Source organism: Coloeus monedula (assembly GCF_965178545.1).
Source record: "Coloeus monedula genome assembly, chromosome: 3".
Lineage (NCBI taxonomy): Eukaryota > Metazoa > Chordata > Aves > Passeriformes > Corvidae > Coloeus > Coloeus monedula.
Genome location: NC_138783.1, coordinates 21,604,950 through 21,628,661, shown reverse-complemented (window position 1 = coordinate 21,628,661; position 23,712 = coordinate 21,604,950). Strand labels below are relative to the sequence as shown.

The 23,712-nt window shown below is 39.0% G+C and overlaps 1 protein-coding gene across 3 annotated transcripts in view; it reads left to right on the top strand.

Annotated features, from left to right (window-relative positions):
- Positions 1-23,712, top strand: part of FILIP1L (filamin A interacting protein 1 like) — a 189,339-nt gene that overhangs the window by 70,493 nt on the left and 95,134 nt on the right. For all 3 annotated transcript variants that reach the window (XM_082278569.1, XM_082278567.1, XM_082278568.1), the window contains exon 3: positions 16,491-16,580. The gene's annotated coding sequence lies outside the window, so the exon portion shown is untranslated. The remainder of the gene's footprint in view (positions 1-16,490; positions 16,581-23,712) is intronic.

Genomic DNA, 23,712 nt, shown 5'->3' with positions numbered 1-23,712 from the left:
AGCAGCTCACGGAGTCTCCCCACTAAAATCCACAGGAAGATATTTTCACCTTCCCCTCCCAGGCAGAAATTGCTTTTTTAGAAAATGAAGTCTGCCTTCCCTTGCCACAGCTACTGCCTTCTGAACACAATTCCCACCTTTTGATATCTATGGGTAACGGAGTGCTTCCAGTATAACTGTGACACCTCCATGCCTTTATTCTTGTTCCCTCCCCAGTTTGCTGTCAGGCTCCGGGGACGTAGCCTAAAGTAGTCGTGACACCTCCACAGAAAGACTCCCCCGGCCCTGAAATGCTGTTCTCTCAACATGCTCAATGAGGTTGGCAGGAGAGATTATACTCAAAACTAGTTTTCAGTTCTCACTTCCTCCATATTATGATGTGTGTTGTCTCTTTGCCCACAAGTCCAGATCAGGAATGCTGGCAGGAAGGGATGTGGCTCATTGCTGCAGAAGCGAGACCTCCTCCGTAGGGAAGTGCAGAAATCCTCCTGTGCAAAGCCTTCCTTTAGCATTTAGAACAGACCTTGGTTTAAGGAAAGGCAAATTTTCCTATTCAAATGGGAAACAAGCAGACACATATGAGTAAACATGCAACACATATGAGTAAAAACTCATGTGAGTGAGAGTTCCTATTCCTAGTAAATAATCATTATCTGCAGTAACAGGCAGTGCAGATCTTGGTTTTTTTCTCTGTTTCCCCCCAGCCCCCCCTTTTTTTTTTCCTTCTCTTTCTTCAATTATAGCATCAAAAGAAAACTAAGATCTTTTGGAGACATAAATGAAGCACTCCTGCTCTGGAATGGCATCACCATCTGGACACCTGGCAAAACATAGTTCAATACCTATTGTACCTACTTCTCAACCCCCCTGACAGGAAGCATGAAGAGTCTTGCCTTTCTTCTTATTTACCAACAAGAATTAAAGCTGAGAGTGTTCAGAAGTCCATTTCAATGGGTTTTGTTCTGGTTACATTACAACAGATTGCTTTGATCTGGGGGGAGGAAGGAGGAGAGGAGCAGAGCACATCTTAAGTTCACAAAGCTAAAAGCCAAGATGCACAAAACTGAAGCATTCCAAAGTTAAAAATAATCGTCTTTAAACTGCAAGAGCAGAGCTGTAATTTTGAGCAGTACAGCATGACATCATGGTTTATGTGGGGCCAGCTCAATAAATCAAACTGTGCCTAATTAGAGATCATACTGCAAATCTACATTATGTGGACAAATAATTAAAACAGGACAGCCCATAACACAAGCCAGATATGTTTACTAAAATATGGTTTTTTCAAACTTTTATGTTCACTACTGCTCACAAAGCTTTCACATTTAGTAAATTATAGACCCCTAAGCTTTTATTTTAGGCTGACTTCACTTTCAAGGAATTCTTCAATTAACTTTATGTTGCTTCAAGCTCTTCATCCAATGAGAAAACAATCTGTGGTTTCTTACTTCTTCCAGTGCCAATGGCTGCCCTCCATGTTTGACTTGCAGACTGTCTTTTTAGAGCCAGGATCTGTTTGTCTAAAATCAGCCTAGTTGTCATAGTATTTTGACAAGTCCTCTATAAAAGGAGAACAAACCTTTGTGGTGGGTTAACTGCTAAGAATAATGAAGGTTGTTCTCACAGTCTCAACAGATAAGTGCCAAAATTAAGGAATATTTAGTAATACACCCAGAGCTGAAAGCCCTGACTACCTCAGTTGCCCTTCTTTCCCACCTACTCCAATTTTTCCAATTTCTGCTTTTTTCAGTTGTTTTTTCTAAAATGTGTGCTTCTTCTCAAATCTAAAAGCTATGACATACTCAAACACTTGCAGCATAAAAAAAACCCCAGTGCTATCAAACATTACTATCTGTAAATGGTCAGGACGCCTCTGGAATTGTTGGAGGCTGTGGAGACTTTGACTATCAGTTGCTGAGTAGATAATGTCAAATCAAGAGCCAAAGAGTTTAATAAAAAGCATGAGCTGAACAAAAGGGACAGGATTCATTCCTAAACTGCACATTTTTGCTCCTAGAGCTTGAGAAATTTGTGTGCAACTTTTTAATCTTAGATTAAAAAACAGGGGAGAGTTGGGAGCTCTTCTTCCTTTTCCCTTCTGATATTTGGCTTGGTAAATGGACCAACACACAGAAGATTAGAAAAACTGTGAAGACAGTGATTGAGAAGCAGAATGTTTGACACTCTCAGCAAAAAAGGACTATACAAAAATAAGAAATATGTCTATATTAGTGCAGTACTGTGTTGTGCAAGTAATTTTTTTTTTTTGTAGAATGTTAATCAAGCACAGACATGGAGAAAGTATCATTCACTTCTTAATACACAGATTTTTAGATTAAAAAATCCAGGGGGTTTTAAAGGAATCAAAGCACATTAAACATTAAATGCACAGCACAGCAGTATTTATAAAGACATGACAAATGAGTCTCCCTCAACCACAGCCACCAGAATCAACATATCCTTAAATAGGAATGCACCTTTAAGACTTCCATTTCAATTCTTTGTTACAATAAATATGCATAAAACTTGTAAATTTCTTTTTTAATTTAGGGCTGTCTTTGTGGCCAGAAATATTATGACTGACTTCTGTTAACTGCAAGCATTCAGAGCCATAGCCATTCCAATTCCCTTACATCCTCAGTGTGCAGCAACAGATTTCTCAGAAAAAAAACAAAACACAACCCTGCAACTATTTGGACATACTTCTGAAAGCAACAGTGAAAATTAAGAAAGCAGCCTTCCCAAAGAAGTATCTATTTTTGAAATGTGTGCTTTTAAAACACAATGCTTATGGAATGAAGTACTTCGGTTCTCTTGTGTAAACTTGTACAGATTGTTTGCTATTGATCTTTTGAGTCATATTTTGGCAGTATACTGGTATCCTTGTAGAAAATATAAGTACTGCAGAACAAGTGATGTAATCTACATCTATACTTAAGTTTTTTTTTTAGCTAAATTTATATTTCAAAAAATAATCTGAACTGCATACTTCATTTCTTCCTCAGATTATGAGCTGTATGGTATTGAAAACCTTCAGAGGAGACAGCTTGTTTGTAGGAACGTGGCTCCTTTAAGTCAAAGGACAGAACTCAGATCAAATAAAGTTGTGTTTCTATCTGTACTAAAATGTAGGTCTATTAACTGTTTTCTTAACGGAATGACATAAAGTGACTCTATAAAACCAGTGCAAAACCTGATCTCAAGGAAGTGACATCTAGTTTCTTTCACAGTGCATTGTTCTTTCCTCCCTGCCCCCAAGCAACTATCCATTCAGAAAACAAAGCACAGAAGAGAAGAAAGAAGATTGCACTGTAGCAAGGCTATCCATATGGCCCAGGCTTGTGCTGCGTGTGCAGTATATATACATGCACTGCATGCTGATGTGGCCCGGAGCAGGGGCACAGTGTCCAGGTTTCTGGTCCTTTATGGAGTACATAACACTGCATGGCTGTTCGACAGAAGTGGAAAGAGCATATAGAGGTGGGTAGCTGACACAGTAAAACGAATGCAATACTCTTGTCGGGTAATTAAAGCTTTGCTCAGCCTCAAACTCTCAAATACGGTAATTCTTTAACCAACAAAAGAGATTGCCAGGAAAGGACAACAGTGAGTGAAAGTACATAAGCAAGAGAGCGTGTGCAGGACACGGAACACGAGTGTTTTCCACCTTCCTCCTCTCAGGTTTTTCCCACCAACTGAGAACCACTACCTAAAGGCCTGAATCTCTTCTAAGTCCGGTTACTCTAAAAATAAGAACACTGTCAAGGCCAGTACAGAGAGAACAAGTATAGATATCCACCTTTTAAATCCTAGATCAATGTTTTTCTTACCTCTCTGAAACAGCGATTGATGCCAGCTTTCTCACACCTTTTCCTCACTCACGCCACCAGTGCCACTACCTCTCTACCCTACTGCCCTTGTCACACTGCTTCCCACCTCTTCCTCACTGCCACCTGGGATCCAGTTTCATGGATAAGGACGCATAAAGATAAGGACAAACACCATGCACCCACTTCGGGGCAACTACAGGCTTTGTCTCTAGAAACACAGCATCTCATTTAGTTCAAGAAAACCTCTAATGGCTCTTCAGATAGGATGGCAAGGAAGGAGCATATTTAAGACTCTAGAAAAATTAAAATTAACAGAGCTTGCAGTGACTTTATTAGAGGCTGAAACCCACGTAAAATCTGTTTGAATAATAAGCAAGAGATTTTTGCCTTACATTACATGAAGGATCAGACTACATGACTACAGAGGGTCCTTCTGACTAAGTTGTGACAGTACATATGCTAGAGACTTTTAAAGATCAGGATTATTTCCCAGTATGAATTACACTACTTCTTGTTTTAGTTTTGGTCTTCTAAAACCAGACAAACCCCAAAGGAATATTAAGCACACAGCAGCCCAGAGCCTGCCTTTAGATACTGTCCAAATGACATACTTCTCTGACCAAGGAGATAGCAGTACCTCTGTTTTCATTAATTCTCTATTAAGAATCACAGGATTCAAATTGTTGATTTCCAGCATTACCTCATGCTGGGCCTCTCACTGATTAATTAAAACTGTATACGTATAGGAAAAAGAACAAAAAAGCAGAATTGCAGTAGTTTGAACCAAGAGTGTCCCTGATAAAAGAAACGGACTGCTGTTCCCAACTCCTTTCCATAGGTTGATTGTGAATTGTAACCAGACAAGAACTCCTTTTTCAAGCTTCCAGAAACTGGCAAACATGTCTACTGCACAGGAAGTCATATTTATAGTTGCATTACTTTCCACAATAAACCAATTCTCCCATAATCAGAAGTTGTCTTTAGGCTTGCTAAATGAAAGATCTTTTCCCTTGAGATTGCAGCCTTTTAACAGGAAGCTTCCAAATCTACAGTCAGTAATGGCTGTGGAGGGAAAAACACAGCTCAGTACAGCCCCATATCATTATTACACAGTAAAGACATATCAGGCTATTTTATTTCAAAAAAGAAGAAACAACTATGAAATCCTGCTGTTGCAACTTGTGTTAATTATGCTGTTGAATTACCATTTAATTTACAATGTGTGTTTAGCTGACCTACTTTTTTACTATCTAGCTTTAAATTCTTCTTGGGTAGAGACAGATGAAGGACTTCTACTGCATAAGCTTCATTATATAGTTGGGCAGGGCCTTTGAGCATGCAGGTATCCCACAAGAAATCTGAAGCAGCCCACTGCTTCATTAAAGGGAAATAGATTTCAAATTTCCCCAAACTACTGCTGGTGACAGTTAATAACTTGCTTGTACATTTTTACTATCATCCTGCATATAGAAAATTATTAAGAAAAACCCAAACACTTACTTGAAATTTTCAAACTCTCTTCCAGCAACTGTATCAGAGTATTTAAAAGGGCACAGCATTAGCTTTGGCCAAGAATTCCCCATCCTCCCTTAAATAGAGAGAAAAAGAATACCATTTCTTTAAGGAAGATAGAGACATTAATACTTTACCAAGTAGAAATTCTTAAAAACCAAAAAATCACTGCAAAAGTAATTCTTACCTAAATTAGAAGAAAAGAGAAAGGAGAAGGTAAGAAAGATTAAGAATCATCCTTTGGAGCATTGCACCTTCAAAATGGAAAGAATTCCTGAACAAATCTGAAGTAAACAAGTTACACCAGAACAGGAAATTGCAATTTCTTTGAAAGAGTAATTAACCTTGCTAGGGAAACTACTACTAATATAAACAAATAAGTAATAAGGGAAACCATTTTACCAGAGGGAAACCTGCCTTGAAGCAGGGTGACAAGGGAATATAAAAGCACTTTGCATGAAGTGATGGGTCTCTGAAGAAAATTTGAGCAATTCTGTAGTAAGGATCATGCAGATACAAGCTTCAATTAGGTGATTTTCAAGGTTTCAAAGAGGAAGCTGGACCACAGAAATTTAGTAACTTTTAAATACAGGACTCAAATTTAAACTGAATGTAATCTCATACTGTTGTCACTTACACATAAACAGGAGGATTTTTAAGGATATCTACCAGGCTAAATTGCTTTTATAATCATAGCTTTCCATGCCCAATCCTTGTTATCTATAAATAACTACAGCTAAAGTAAGCACAAGCATCATGGTGATTATTTCATTACATTAAATGATAATCAGAAATGAGAAAAGATGAAAAATCAGAAACTTGAACTTTCATCAGAAGATGTTTTCAAAATTTTGCATAAGAAACATGCATACAGAATTGAAAACAGATCTAACATTCAGAATGCAAAAGAATTACTTTTAGATAAAAACTAGTTCTCAAATCTGAAGTATTTTTCACTTTCATTGCTTGCATTTCTTAAATAGTTGCAAGTGAGCAGTAGTACTCCTGTATTTATTCCAGCAGAAGAAAAGAAGTTCATAGTGGTGTAAGAAAGTCGTAACCAAAATAAATACCAAAAACAGAAACATTTTTTATTTCAGATTTTAACTCAACTATCTGCAAATAACAGCATTTCAGACTGTCCTTATTTGTTCTTGTTTATTACACTGGTGCTCTTTGTGGCTTCTTGTATTTTAGCAACTGGAATATACACAGTAAAGCTAGCAACACAACAGAAGTTTAGCAAAGGCAGACATAATTTGATTTTAAAAAACCACCACAGAAAAGAGCAAGCAGCTTTACAAACAGTAGAACCAATGTGGCTTCCCATGAATTTGTGTCTTATGGGGATTTGAAAAAATATAAGTAGGTCCACAAACTCACACCAAAATCTCTCTACTACCTGGAAATACATTTGAATGAAATCTGCTGAAACTTACTATCATCAAAATGTGTTTCTCAGCTGGTCCATCCCCAACACTGGGAATGACTGTCTGAAAAACAGAAAAAAGTCCTTCTACCCTAGAACAACAGGTCAATAACAGAAGTATCAGATCCAATACTTTTACATAGATTCATTCCATTTTTACTAAGTGGCATTTAACTAAGAAAACAAACTCTCCTGATCTCTGAATCAGCTTCTAAATACTGTAGCAGTGTTAAGTTTTATGACTTCTTGTTATCTTTTTCATGCATTTAGGAGACTCACTACAAGAGAAAAACCTTTATATGGTATTCAAACAGATCCCCAGCCAGCACATTCCAGTATTTACCTACAAGGGGGGTTTAGTAAATTCAAAAATGGAAGATATTTGTTAGAGAGATCTAAAAGAGAAACACACCACCTATCACCCGCACAAAGCAAGTTTTTTCCTACCTCTCCTAAAGAGATTTGGGAAATGGAAATTTCCAATGCTAGAGAAGTGGCAGAAAATAACATGTACAAATTAAGAATGTCACAGGGCTGCACTCAGGAAGCTTAAGAGGTTATCTCTGGAAACACCTTCTTGAATGGAAAAATGGCGGCGGCAGCAATCATGGGAGATGAGGGAAAATCAGGGCTATCTAAAAACAAGACAAACTCACCAAATCCCAAGAGGAAATTTAGAGCAGGAATGAAGGAAGATCTCTGATGGTAAGGTTACGCACTTTTCTCGTGTTGTTAAACCAAAGAGCAAGAGGGCACTGAGAAACCCTTTGAATTACCCCGTCACTATCTCCCTACAGGAGCTCCCTAAGGGCTCCCACAGTGAGCCAGAGACAGGCAGCAACAACCCTGAAGGGGTTTCAAGGTACAGGCAGGCCACCAACAAACCAGGAACACAGGCTTTGCTCCTGAGAAACACCTGACAGAAGCAGAGTCTCAAAAGAAATGCAAGAAATCCCATCACAGAGGCACTGTCCAGGCCCTTCTCAAAAGCTAGAGGAGCCAAAAGAAAGGCTCCAGGCACAAACCTCTGCCCTGCTATTCCACTGCATCACAAGCATGGACCACCTCTCTTTGACATGATGCCTTCATGGCACAACCTTTAAGCATCATGCTTACCCTCTGAGGCTGAATTTTCTTCAATTCCATTTGTAGTACTTGGGGTGGGGTTTTTGTTTGTTTTGTTTATTTAGGCTTTTTTTGAGTTTTTGTTTTGTTGTGGTTCTGTTTGTGTTTTTTAAATTTATTTTATTTTTTAACCCTGAGATTCCCCATATGATTCTGGCATCCTGTAATATGAGACTGTTTAACTGATGAATGGACACCAGGAACATCAAAATCTGAAAGCAGATTGGAAAATGCATTTCTATGCACTCTCCCTGGAAGATAAGGTGCCAACACCCAAGTGAAATAGTTTGCTGCAGGCTTCCTATGGTCCTGGTACAACTAATGTACCAGCAAAGGCCACAGGAAGAAAGGCATACACAGCAAAAAATAAAATACTAAATCATAATTGTTCTGGAGACTTCAAAGGACTTTTTCTGAATTATGAGACTCTGATGTTGTCCTTTTGCATCCCCCTATACATGGTGGTCTTTGGCCACACAGAAGATAATAACTACTGAAATACCAAGACGACCCTAGCAAGCATTTGAGAAAGGTACCTAACTGCACACAGAAACGTGGTAGGTGACCTTGGTGTTATCAGACAAGCTCTCTGAAGCTCAACAACACACCACAAATGCCAGCCAAAGAAAAGAATGTGCAAAAGGCACATTACCCCTTAGGTAAACCTAGATTTAAGTAGCCCAATAAATAAGACTGAGCTACAGTTACGGCCATTTAACCCACATAGTTATTTTGGCTTGCTATACTTGTTATCTGGCTACCTGAGCCAGGACACTGCTGCCAACATCTGTTTCCTGCCTCTTGGGTCCTTCCTCAATCAGAACTTCCTCTGGATTTGTGGGCTTGCCTGAGCCAAGGAGCCAGACAGTCCACAGGGCTGTTTGCTGCTTTGTGCAGCAAGAGGCAGCCACAGCCTAGTGAATGGCAGGGTGGTGATGTCCTGCCCCATAAACCTGCACAAGTGAAGGTACAAGTTTTACAAGTTTTACACAACAGTTACTTTTTACACTTCTACTTCATTCAGTGCCTCTCCGTTTTGGAAAAAAAAAAAAAAAAAGGCATTTTAAAGCTTTGTTTGATTAACTTTCTCAGTGAAACTGTGAAAGAAGAGGGGTTTACACAAGAAGCAAAAAAATCAGTCCTACAGCCAAGGCACTGGCTATTTCACCAGAAGAAAACAAAAGCCAGAAATATCATTTCACTGCTCAAACTGAAAGACAGATTCTAGAAACACAGCTTACATAAAGGCACGTGTCAAACAATATGCTTATTTTTTGCCTAAACACTGACTCACTGAATAAAATCCATGTTATTCTTTTACGTAAACAATTCCTTTAAAAGCAGGAAAATTAAATACAGACAACATTAAGATGAACATGAACTTCTGCCATCCACATTCAGGCATCTGTGTAATTATAACCATTAACTCCATTAGCACATACTGCAATGTACGTAAAATGTGTTCACATTGCATTAGAGAACTTTTAGATATTTTAATCATATGTTTACAATAAGAATTTACTCATCTGGTGCACCTTCTGAGATTTACACATCATAGGATGCTTGTTTTCCTTTACGATATGTTTGCAAAATGTAATCGAAGTGCACATAAAATTTTATCTCAGGCATCAGTATAGCCTTTATTAGAAGTAGTTGAGCCTTTTAGAACTAAGTTGGGGTTTTTTTCTGGGTAATTACTCACTTCAACCATTCTTTTCTCTTAAGGCAATGTTATTTCCAAGAAATGTCACTTTTCCACTTATCAAGGTTGTTTACATTCTAGAAAAATGTTATGCTCTCAAGCTTTCATTTTTGAAAATGTCAAAAAGTAAAGGGGATGATACTGTGCTTGTAAAAACATTCTTTATTAACAGAATGAGTCTCAAGGCATTTTACGTTTCCCACAAGACATTTTTCTGTCTATCATTTTAGAACGTTTTCCCACACAATATATTCCTGATATAGGCTTTGGCAGGTTGTGAGATGCAAGCTGGCTGGAAAATGATAGCCTGCTTTCAGCATATTCTTGTACAGTTAAACATTAAGCACTTTTTGCACAAGATAATTCAGACAGCAACTCACACAGAGTAAAGGTGACAGTTTCTGCTGAGGAAAGCTGAAGTCCTGAAGGATGCCAACGACTTTGTGACAGTTTTACAGACAAAACAAAGGAATCTTGAAAAAATAATCAGCATTACTTGAAATTCTACACTGATTTTATTCTGGTCTTCTAAGAGACACTTAAGAACATGTGACAGTTAAAGGACACACATACACAAACAGCAGAACAAATATTGTCAGCAGGTACATTGAGCCAGCCCTCAGTAAGGGAACAGCCACGGCTTCAAAGTGTATCACAGAACACGCCCATGGTTTCATATCAGTAAGATACATTTCCCAAATGCTTCATTAAGGAACCAATAGGTGAACCAAATTTGATGGGAACTCTTGCACCTGCAGCCCAAGGAAGTTTCAAAAGCTGGAGACAGCAGCACAAACTTGCTGTTTGTATTTTGTAAGCTTTTATCTGTACAAATACACAAGAAGAAACAGGAGACTACTGACAGACAGCAACTGACTCATTGCATTGGTCCTATTGCAAAGCTCACTAATATCATCACACTACCACTGTTAAACCCATGAACGTGAAAAAGACTTCAGCTGATAAAAATCAGAATTCATGTAAGGACAGAGAAAGTTTCTAAAGCTGTCTGGATCACAGATATCTAATGGCACTTTTCTTTTAGCCTTATGGTCAGCTATCTGCAAAAAGTGTATTTAATGTTTCATAAACAGAGTTTAAAACAAAAGTGCTTCTAATCAGATCTGGCAGGAAAGGGAGAAATGCATACATAGAATGAGGTAAGTGTGATCTTGCCCAGCTGAAGAACAGGGAATGGCAGAGCTTCAGGCCATGACTCACACAGACACTAAACAGTAGAGAGCTACAGATAATTCTCAGGTAAACTTTGCATGAGCCACTACGTCATCCTTCTCTACCCTTCCTGCATTAATCATGTCATTAGTAACCTGACGCAGCCCGAGAAGAATGTCTGATTTACAGGGAGCAGAGCAATGCTAACAGAACAAACACTTTGGCAGGTCAAAAAAGGAAAGACCAACCTAAATTTCATTTTACCACACCCTAAAAGAATATGGAAACTAGGAAAAAGAAAAACCAAAAAATGATATCTTCCCACTGTGAGATTACACAGTTTGTTAAAAGTTCCCGATGAACCAGTTACTTAAGAGTACAAATACGAAGGATTTGCAAGAGTGCACGGATAAAAAACCGGCCCAAACATGTACCTAAACAAAGCAAAGCAGGCGGGGGGAAACCCCCAAGCTTTCTTTTGAAGTTTGCACCACAGTTACATAATTTCCATGTTAGTCTAGATGTTTTTAAACATCTTTTATAGTGTACAGTTGTGAACCAATTGTACATTGAGTACAAAGTGTACTGTTAGGCAAGATTCATGTCTCAGCCAGGTATCTTGGTTACTCCACTAAATATAAAAAGGATAAAGGGAGTCACTGGGGCAAGAGAAAAATGGAAAATTTCAGAATTGCTTTTAAAAATTATTACTCAGTCCAAATTTACAGCAGTCACTTTGATAAATGTGGCTATAATCTACATTACTGTATATGGCTATTTCACCTTAAACATCCTGTAAAAGTAATGGTTGCTTGAAGGAAGGACAGATCACTTCCATTCACTGTGAAGCAAATAAAAAACCCGGTAGATTACCTTGAAAGCAGTATGAAATTATCTTTAGTTTCTTCAAACAAACAAAATTATCACCCAAAACATGCAAGGTGTACAGGTAGTAGCAGCAGATGTGTAAAACTCAAGTCTACAAAAGCCATTTCACAGTAGCAATGTCCAGAAGAGCACCCACAGAAAATGTGTGCTCAAATCTCTCTAAGTGTATGGCAAACCCACTATTTATGATGATATTTTGTTCAGTTTCTCATGGCTCCATCTGCTTCTAAGTCTTCCTAAGCAGACTGTCTATTTTCTTGATGCTTCCTTCCCACTGAACACTCCTTCTTCCCTCACTTTGCTCTCATTTTATCTCAGCAACAATCCTGTGAACTGCCAAATCAATTTCTTAACTTGGTGACTTTGAACCACAGGGCTGCAGGTCTACTTTCCATCTTGAAGCAAAGTTCTAGAAATTGAAATCTTCTTTGTCTTTGACCCTCTACAACAGCTGAGCTGAAATAGCTGAAACATGACACCTCAGTTAAAACCAGCTAACCATTTTGTTCCTGCTCATTATTAATGGTATCCTTTTGGCAATATTAAAAGTAGTGTACAAAATATGACCAACTGTACAGCTAAAATGGTAGCACAATATATCACAATATTAGGGAATGCAAAATAACAAAGAAAATGCACTTATCTTCTCAAACCAGCTTGGAAAGCTTCTCCATAGTGCCATGACAATAGACCTAACTCTCTTAATTAAAATTTAAAACAAGATGTTTTGAAGGTTTTCTAAACATATGTAAATGGCATGTCCCTTTCCTGGCTTCTTACTTTAAAGCCAACGGTAACTTGAGAGAAGCAAAATATTTTTTTTTCCCTGGTAGTTGTTCAATGTCATGTACTGGAAAACTCTGATAACCCCAAATCTGAAATAGGCAGAAATCTGCCTTACAACTATTCCCTTTGTCATCAGTCTTTCTGAAGGTCAGGTAAAGACTGTGCAGGACTGTGAAACAACTCTCAGAAGAGTGTCTACATTGATAAACAGGGTTTGCCAGAAAACAGTAGGTGTTTGTGCTTCATTCAGCAAAAGCGTGAAGGACAGTTTCACAACTTAGGTTTATTTTGGGAGGAGTGGGGGTATCTGGCTTGTGTTTTTTAATTTAAGACCTGAAACCAAAGAAAAGATTTAGAGATACAATGCCAACAGCTTAATGAATATTCTGTAGTGTATATGAGCACCCTGGGGAAAACCTGCACTCAGATAAACAACAGATTCCATCTTCCCCTGCCCTGAGGAATATAAACCAGGCTCACAGTTTACCCCTAGTTCAGTAGTGGCTTTCAAAACAAACATATTTCAGACATATCTAGCAAATAGTCCTCTTCCCACTCTGCATCCAAAACTTTCTCTTGGAAACAAAAGGCCTCTTCCTTGACAAAGATTTCAAGGGTATCTTCCAAATCTGCCAACAGCTTGCATTACATAGTACACCTAAAAATTTTAAACTGACCTTTGTCCCCTCTGAGAAAGCTGTCTGTTCCAAATGGCCCACACACACTCAGTAGAAAGCCAAAGCTCACAGAGACTCTTTCAAATACATTAGGTATCTGTCCCATGGGGAGAGCCTGTGTGTGCCTCCGCGCACAAACAAAAGGCTAAGAAGAGCTTTCCGCAGAGCTGAATATCCCACAGCCATATCTGGGTCTTTAGAGCCCTTTCCTATACCTTCCTCTGTGGCACTGCTTCCTTTTCCAGTACCGGCTGCAGAAAGGCAAGGAGGAGGAATACTCCCAGCCCACTAAGGCTGCAACCTACTGGAGGGAGACTGGAAGCTGCACTTTCCCAAAGGGAACGTGCAATGGAGCTTGCATGGCTATTATATACCCCATGCAAACGCACAGAGTTTTCGGGTGGTGGGAACTGAATTTTATGCCTTCTGCCAACTTAAAAATCTATCCCTAGTGAAGGAAAACAAAACCAAAGAAACAAAACAGACAATGGCTACAGAGACTCCAGAGGAATGTAATGACTATAACAAAAGGCAACAGCAGTAGTGTGACAAGGTTTATTAATGGGTCAAAAAACAAGCTCAAATGACTCAGACACAGAATCAAATCCCAGCGGGATTTCCTTAAATCTCCTTCAGAGACTGCACTGCATTCAAGTTCTCTCGGGATTGGTAAAAAGAAGGCTCTATCTGGTCTTTCACCTCTCGATCAGAAGCATGCCTTACCAAAACAGGGCAGCATCACTACCCCCTTTAGCAGAGCAGAAACAGGCTCAGAAGAATCAAATGGTGCCTTCTGAAAGAAGGGCAGAGAGCCAAAGCAGAGCACAAGCAACTCCTACCAAACTGCCACAGGTGCAATGCAAATGGTTTTCTTGGAGCAATTGTAAGAATTCCGTAAGACAATGCCGGTCAAGAGAGTTTGCACAACTGCTACTCAAAGAGCACATAAACAGGCTGTAAGTGTGGAGAGAGGTGACAGCGGTGGAGTGACTTAGGTATTTTATCCCATTCATTCAAGGAAGGCATGTCTAACCACCCCAAACTACAGCCTTGCTCTTTGGAAACACCACCTTCCCTTGCTACTATCAGGACTTTCATGCACCCTATTAATACTTTAATATTTCCTCTTGGTTATTAATGCATATGTAGGTGTCATTCCAAGTATGCAAGAGAGAGCAAGATGTTGTGATTTTGAACATTTCTACGTTTCACAGGTAACTACTCACAAAACTGACACCTTTAACTCATCCATGCCAGGCCTTATCTCAATTATCCACCTTAAAATGCTCAGTAGCACAAAGGCTAAAACATGAATTGAACAAGTGTCTCAATTCCTTGGATTTAAAAAAAACCCCTTCAAATCAATTCAGAAATCCTACTATTTTCACCAACAAATCCACAGATTTTTAAACAGAGCTTTCTAAGCAGTAAGACAATATATTACTTGATGTTCTGTGTGCACCATAGAAGAGCCTTTGATGGAGACAATCACAACAGCCTGGTTTTAGTTCCTTTCAGAATACGAAGACAAGTGCCAAATCCTTCTACACATTTCATAAGGAGGTAAATGCTTCAACTGGATGTCTAAAGATGCAGGAGAAAGATCAGAATACACTGAGATCAAAAAGGGACAGCCACAGAACTGGCTGGAATTATGAACTGAACAGAAACAAAAGCCACCACATTAACTGGTCAAAATCAACTCAATATATGTTGAAGAAAAATAAACAAAAAACCCTTAAAATAACACATTTTTTACATCACTGTTACAAGAAAACACGTTTATTAAGTTCCTTGTGGTAGATCTCCTCAAAGACCCAAGGAGACAGACTGATGGATTGACATCATTTCTCATATCTTGCATCACTAGATGATTTTGTAAGGTGAATATTTACACTGCATCTCACAAAAAGTTTTCTGTTTTAACCAACAATTAGTAAAACAGGATTCTGGTTTTATCTCCCTCCCGTGTCTGAATCACTAACTGTTCGGAAATTACAAAAACTTTCTCCAAAGGTTAGCCCTTTTGACTTTAGAGAATGAATTCCCTGCTTCACCATCAAAAATACAGAATTTAAACAAGAAAGCCACTACAGATCCAAAATTTTGTGCCTGTAGCATTTAAAAGCAAAGATAAGTAAAATGTAAGTGACAACACAGGCCATCTGTAGTTTTAAAAACTCAAACATACTTCTTTTGTTAAGAGGTGTTATTGCAGCCTTTCTGGTATTTGCTATCTTATTAAAATAGCCACTAGAAAAGTGATCAGAAGGCACATAACCTGAAAAAGTTTGAGGAAGATTATCATAGGAATACTTGAGATTACCTGACATCGACATGGAGACAATTCATCACATGCAGAAAGCAGCGGGAAATCAACATAGCATAGGAGAACTTTAGAAATCTAAGGGTTCAAGAAAGAGTTATCCAGACCACATGAGCTAACCCAGACTAACTGGTGCCTTCTCCCTCTACTCTGTCATTACCCATCAGTAATAGATGGTTTAATACTAGAAATGTATTGTGCGGTTTTTCACTCTTGGCAATAACTTCCAGAAACAGCAGACAAATCTAAAATATAATTCAGTTTGAAACAACTGTGTGTATATAGTAAACAAGTTGCTACCAGCAAGTAACAAAAAACATGCCTTCCTGCATCCAAATAATCCCATTTTCCTTTCCTTTCTTTTCTGTTACATCCTTGGATCATCTTCTAAAAACACAGGTCATATTTGTTTCATTCCTCGGCATGTAGCAGGGCTGAGTTCATCTGCACTCAGGTTTTCTCTCCACTAGCCTGCCTTGATCTCCTCATGCACCTCCCCTGAAGTCCTAGGTCACATCTCCATAAAAAAGCCCAACCTGTACTATTATACCATTCAGCATCCCCATGATCCCTGGCTCTGAGCTACACTTTTCAAAGGGCCCTTCAAGATCAGCGACCCAGCTTCACGAACAGGTGAATTTCCAAAGAGGAAATTACTACATAAGTTCCAGCAGATAGAATTTGTTCATTCCCTACCAATATAAATGAGTATTTTTTAAACTATAGAAGAAGACAGGAAAAGAAGTACAGAAGAAACATGTTTTTAAATGAAACAAAGATCAGAGGCTAAATAGCAGTGCTTTATTTTAATATTCCTACAGGCATCTGCTAGACTTCATTAAAGTTAATCATATTATTCATGTGTACCTTTTTAAATGGTAGAATCTTTACTGGAGCTAGTCTAACTCTTAATAAATTATTTTATAAAAATTTATCAAGCTAATGTTGAAGTAAGGACCTCTGCAATCTAAAGAAATCTCTCAGCCAATATTTACATATGCTTGTTAAAAAAATAATCATTTACGTTTGATTTTTACTACAGATTCATACTATAAGAGGCACAATTCTGGAGACAACGAAGAGGAAATTTAGGGAAAATATCGCTAACTATCCGCAGAAGAGCTCTGATCTGGTAGGAATTATTTTTATTTGCATGCTTTTACGTGGGTACTACTGAAAAATATAAATAAAAGATAAGCTTTCTCATGTCTGAACTTTTGAGTACAATGAAAATAATGGGAACCTGTACATACAGGACACTATTTGCAGATAACTTGGTAGATTGACTAGTAAAAAATGTTAAATCTTTCAAAAGCCAATTCTTTTACATTCTAAGTTAGAGAATGCATTAGGGGGAAAATGAGATTTTGTTCTGCTTACTAAGGAACTCAGTTGATTAAATTAGTGAAAAGCTCATTAGATATCAAATCAGTCTTTGAGTATAAGGTAAATGGGAAAATGTAAGTAGATTTGTAGTCTTCCTTTGCCACTTTCTCAAGTCAAAGATACCCCTTAAAATAGTAAACAAACCTATTAGAAATTATGTGAAGCCTCCATATGTTTAAAAAGTAGGTTCATATAGCCAGCAATATCATTATATTAAATACATACAGTGGTTACCTCAACTGCTTTTGCCATTTGTACACTAGAGCAACAAGCAATGTTTTTTCCGGACTGAAATGATATTTCTGTAAACATATGCTGGAATTTCACTGTTTCATTTAAATTAATATGGATCTTATGCTAAGTGGCCCTGGGAGAAAGCACATTTCTGATGTCTTTGCATGAAACACATACCTTTCTGAAACACTTCCTGTCTTGCACCCGCTTTTGGATATTATCACTGTTGTCTGACAAGAATGAGGTCAGCTAGGATTTGTAGCGATACTTTACAGCAGCTGTCCGGCATTTCTTTGAAACTCCACAAGCCTTTAACTCCTTAACTGCCTCACCAAAACAGACATTGCAGTCTTGCAGGAATACTGGAAGAATAATGACTGTTCAGGGTGCTGAACAGTCTCAAAGGGCTTAACAGACAGAACTAAAAGACTGAGCTTTTCAGGTGAGCAAAAATTAGCAAGATCATGAAGAGGGCATGCAATGAAAACTTGAGAGGTGTTACCACCTTTGTGGCAGCCAGGCCAAATCAGGGATGCGGGGGCAAGACAACATGATATATGCAGAAAAAAAGGACACATTGTGCTTGAAAAACAGCAGAGAGACACCCAGGTTTAAAATAGTCACGTTCATCAGCATTCTCCCACAGAGGCCCACTTGGCTGACTCTCAGCAAATAAAACTGTACATTTGCTCAGTAGGACCAATACAGCTGCACTAAAACTGTATAAGCAGCAAAGAGTACTCTGAATTTGCACAGAACTTCGTTACAGGATGACAGAACAAACTTCCATCCCCAATACCCTCACAAAACTTCCTGACGTTTTAAAACTAGCTGTCTCAGGTCAGGCTGACTGTCAGAAACCTTTTAAAGTTGTTTAGGAAGCAGCATTCACACAATCACTAGCATGAGCTCAGTGCATGAATGAATCTTTCAGTAGCAAAAATTTGATCTGTATCAATCATGCCCATATTTCCATCAAACAAGCCAAAACCTGCACCCATGTTATACTGGCTGTGGGAGGGCAGACAGAGCCACAAAGATGCAGGCTAATGGTATCTGGCAGACAAGCTTTACTTGTATAAAAGTTAATGTGTTTAATTATTTTTAAGTTCCACTCCTGGTGTAAATTCACTTGTGATCAGTTTACTGAATTGCACTGGCCAGGGTTTCCTTTTGAGCAGCTTTAAGATGACACAAACTTAGTCCATCACCAAACCTAAACTTCTCTGCTTTGTTGCTTTTCGACACATTTTGTAAGAGCTGTGGAGGAGACAAGAACAGCTGTATGCCACACCACAGTCTTTCCAATTCAGGCACCAGAAAAGGCTCTGAGAGAGCAGCAACTAGGAGTGTGAGTATGTTTTAAAAATGCTCAGCTATGAAATTGGTGAGAGACCGTGATCATGCAGCACAAATATCCTGATATGAGTAATATCCACAGCTTCTTACTTTCCTTTTTCACTCTGTATTTACAGGTGTTGTACACATCTTCCCCCTTTATGTACAGTGATCCTAGTTTGCATCTTCTTCTAAGAATATTGAGATGACTTTGTGATTTAAACCATAATTTAGTTACAATATTAAGGTTGGCGTAGTTTTAAAAGACCAGCATTCCTCCCTAGGCTCCATACTGCTCACACTTTGCAGGGTTTTGGCAGCAAGCAAAACTGCTCATCTGTTATCAGACTGGGTAACACATCAGAATGCACAACAGATCTAAGAAACCATTTACAAACTCAGCTTGGGGGAAGAAAAAGATTTAAAACCAAATCTTTCACAAAACTGATCCTGTGTTACAAAAGTCTCTGTATGCCTTTGGCAGCTTCTGTTCCCACCTGAGGCAGGGCGTATCCACATGTAATGTATGTTTTGCATGTGCATGCAGGTCTGCAGGACAACCTCTGTGCTTCCTTCCAAATGGCAACTTTTCAAGAAGCAGCTGCCACTGTACACCTCATTGTGTACAGTAGCTCAAGCTTTTTAAAAGCTGGGAAGCCAGTCAACACACAAGAAATTGGCTCAGCAAAACAAGCAAAACACAAAGACAGAATGGAGAAGTAAGCAATTTCCAATCACTTCACCTGGCTCATTAATCAAATGAATTCAAATGAATGTTCCGTGTCCTATCACGACAGTTCCTGATGAATTTAGTTACAATAATTAGAGTAAATATGTATTTAATGTTATTATGCATTATCAAAAGATAAAATGGAGAGAACCAATTAAATTACAATAGACCAGAAATATTTTGGGGTTTGAAACAAATGCAAAAGCTCACATGTTCCTGCAGACTCGTACAACAATTCAAATTAGTTTGTCTTGGGCACCTAACTGTCTAAATACAAGCGACATGTCCTTTAGGGACATATTATCTTGATGAAATGGGGACAAAGTGCCCAATCTTACATGCAGGTTACACGATTAATTTTAGCTTTTGCTTACTGATGAATCGTTGACTTCATCTTAGTCTAGCTTTAAGTGCCTGTAATTGGCCTTTCCATCAGCCTATTGTGAGGCTTAATGCACAAGTACCTTAGTGTTAAAGGGGAGAGGGGTAGAAGAGAGGAAAACATGGGAAACCAGTTAGGAAGACTTTGTGTGAAAACCCAGTCTGAGACACACAAAAGAAAATGCAATAAAAGAAACTCTAAGAGCTCCAGCTGCTTCACCTGATACGTGCAGGTTGATTTAAAAGGTTCACAGCCGTCAGCAAAGTATCACCTATCCTAAAAGACTTGTAGTTTGAGGCATGTGAATGTTCACTGGTTCACTCAGTTGAACAAAAGCAGACAGGAGCAAGAAGGAAGCCTGAATCATTTTGCTGAAGCTAACAGGAAAGCAGCCCCTGACAGTTGGTGCAGATTCTGCTCTGGAAATAAAAGAACCAGGAAATATAAATAAGGAAAAAAAATTTCACAAAGTCTTATGAGGACTGCAAAATAATTTCCATGGGAATGCAGAGGAAGTCTCATCCCTTGTGATACCTTAAACTAGATGGAAAAAAAAATAGTGGAAAGTAACCCAAGAAAAAAGCTAGTACTGGCAAGTAGACAGGCTATATGGAATACATTTTTTCTTGCATCTCTGACTTCTGTTAACATTTTTGTGGCTCTTGAGGCAGCAAGGTAGGAGCTTTGGTTTATACTCCACAAACACAAGCCAAAAGCCTCCCACAGTTCCATTTGGTAACTTCAGCTTAACATGCTCAAATATACACAGACTTCTGACAATGATTCAAGTTCCCACTCAAACATAAACTATGCCAAAAAACACCCAAGATTATTTCAACTAATAAACACTTGGTTAAAAAACATGCCAAATCAACTTGGTCTTTATATCAATTTAAAAGCCTCTTACCACAATCATTGCCTGAACCATAGTGTGCTGCAGGAAGCACCAAAAGAAAATGATGATTGATAACATTCTCACAGTGTTCCTCTGACTGTCATCACTCCTGTGGTTGCACAAAGCTTAGGACCCTGCACTTGGAAAACTGATTCTCCTGCACTTGGGCTTGTGTTGTGAAAATCATTTTAAGGATGCCAACGTCCTGACTCCTCAAGACTAGGACTGGGGACAAATACTGTTTATAAATTTAGTTCTTAAAACTCAATAGATCAAAATCCCGTATCCTGTCATGGGGCACAGTTTCAAAGCCCTCTCAAAAAGCTGCCCTTTGATTTAACCTTCACAGACGTGTCTTCACAAGAAATACAATACTTGAAAATATGTACACTGTTACCCCAACTTTATACAGATGCTGTTCAGTAGCATATTTATTCTCGTTGTAAAACTGTGATATTTGTACTTCAGATATTTCCAAATTCCATTCCATTCCCCTACTAAGTCTGTATACTGAGTATTAAAAAGACAGCTGAAGCAAAAAGATAAAAACAAAAAATTCAACAAAGGGACACAAGCAAAGTGCAAGGTAACTTGTGATATGCTGGATTTATAGATCCTGAAATTGTGTTCTCCAAATGATCATTCTGTCCAAATTTTCACAGCTACAGTAGTGCAGTAGGCATCTCTGGTATGGTTAGCTCTTGCCCAGGAGGCTTTTCCAATGTAAGTAATATCTCTAACAGACCATTCTGATGAGCAATTAAAGAAAGGTAAGGCAAATTTTCACCAGAAAGAAATACAACAGAAACACACATCAGGTAAAACATTGATTGGAAAACCATCCCCAGTAGCAGTTATAGCAGCTAAAAGCTGGTTTTCCTAATCAGGACTGAGGCACATTTCAGAAGCTATACTGAAGTGTACCTGTTTCTGTAAGAGTAAGCCTTTTCCTTCAAAACTACCATTCTGAAGCTAACCACGGACAATTAAATATTAAATTTACTCAAAACACTTGAGACAAAAGTTCTTAGACAACCCAGTTCAACAGAAAACACATGTATCCAAACACAGTATCCTGTTTCCATATGTATTTTCTCCTACAGAATGGTGACATGAATGAAAATTTGATTCCCACTGAGAGATCAGTTGACTACTCATGGAAAGATGAATCACTCTTCTCAATGGAAATAACAACTCGTGACAGCAGTTAACTTCTGGTGTATAAAGTACTGCATGGGCAAAGTTAGCCTAAGTCCCTACTGTAAATAATTAGTGGATTGATACAAAATGTATTTTACTACCTAGCTTTAAAAGGTGCTGGAGAACTAATAGTCTAGAGTCTCAGCTGTGCTACAGGAAAAATGCATCAGGAAAGCCAGAGGCTGATCTAGTTCAAAAACCTTTCTGATAGTGGCCAAAAGCAGATGTTTGCACAAAGACAGTAATGGGAGTGATCCTTCTCCTAGCATGCCCTCAGCTGTCACTTAAGGATTTAGGCTGCCTTCAGAACATCCTGCTAAACTACCACAACCAAACTGTTCCTCTGTGAACATCCTCACTGAATGCACTGACACCTCTGGCCTCAGCTGTATCCTGTGGCACTCACCCCAGTGGTTTAGCTAAATGCTGTACATCAAAGTACTCCACTTTGTTTCAATTCTCTGTCAGACTGATCCACTGAGAGATCCCCATCATCATGCTATGAGCAAATAACTATTCCCATTACTTCATGTGTACTGCTCAGGATATCTGAGTCCTAAATCACATGCGTCTTACACATTTTCTTTCCCATTTGAGCAGTCATGGTCTGCTTGTCCTACGAGATAAGAGCATAGGCAGTCTGGTGCTACTTTACATTTTATGAAGATAGGGAATCAACTACATCCCATACCCAAAATATATTTGCACAAAGGCATTATGATGCCTTCTGGTTTAGTTTACCTGCTGTGTTAAAGCTCTCTGGTTTCTGAGCAGTGCTAGAGACTAAGATGAAGTACTCCCAGAACAATGACAAGGGATCCCCCACAAGACCTCTTTGCTGAGTATCAGTTCCTAATAACTGCCTCAGGACTTTTTCTTAGAGATAGAAGTAACTAATTAAATAGGCTGATAAGCCATCTATTTTCATAATTTTCCTGCTACAATTCTGACACTAATTCTTCAGCAAAACAAACTCTGGTATGTTGCACTGAACAAGAAGCCCAAGTGTGAAAACCTTCCTGCACAAACACTAATATTAAGAGATCTGATTCTGGACACACAATCATCCGTTTTTATGTGTCACGGTCTCAGCCCTTAAAATTATCCCTCACAGTAGAATGTGTTTTAGAGACAGGTAATTTCATATATGTAAAGACATATGAGCTTTATTTGTGTCCCACAGTAGGGCACAGAGTTATTCACAGCCTTCCAGATGTTCTGTCCAGTTCACCCTGCATGCACAGCTTCCCTAAGACAAAGATGACACTCTAACATTGGTGACACGGCCTCTTCCCCAAAACTGTCATCCATGTTTTGTCAAGGGCTTCTTTCCTCCCTCCCTTCTGCCCCTTCATCCTCCCAGGCCACCCAGTCTGTCCCCAGTGCCAAGGTCAGCAGGTGCAGAGGTGCTCTGTGCTCCAGGGCACAGCAGCAAACCCGGAGGCAGCCGGGGCAGGGAGCACGGCAGGGACACATGGGACCCCTCAGAGCAGTGCTGGCAAACATCACTGCTCCAGCAGCTGGACAGTGGCCAAACCCTGCCTTTGCTGGATCTGCCAGGCCAGGGAGCAGATGATCAGAGCCCATACCTGACCATGCAGCTGCAAATTCAGCAAAGCTGTGCCTTACAACTATCGTACAGGCCCTTTGGGAAGGCAGCCTTAAATCTCCACAGGGTTACGTCTTGCACAGGTGGCCTGTATAGCTTCACGGGATACTGGTCTTAATATTTTTTTCAAAGCTTGCTCACTACATTTATTACTGTAGTAGTGACTAAGCCTCCAAACTATTTTTACAGGCCCTGAACAATAGTAATCATTTAGGATCAAGTTCTGCTTGCTAAACTGAATTGTACCTAGTCGAGATTCTTAAAGCCCCACATCTCTGACCACCTCTGTTGATCACAGAACGTAAAGGATATCAGTTGGGATAACACTGGCTTAACAGACATTTGAAGAACACCACAAGAACAAGAATTTGCTATAAGGCTTCTTCATTGTTCAGATCCCAAAGAAACGCAGTCCATTGCGATATCCCCTTAGCAATAACTTCATTTTGAAAGGCACAATGCAGATGCAGTAAGGTAATCAGGTTTCTGA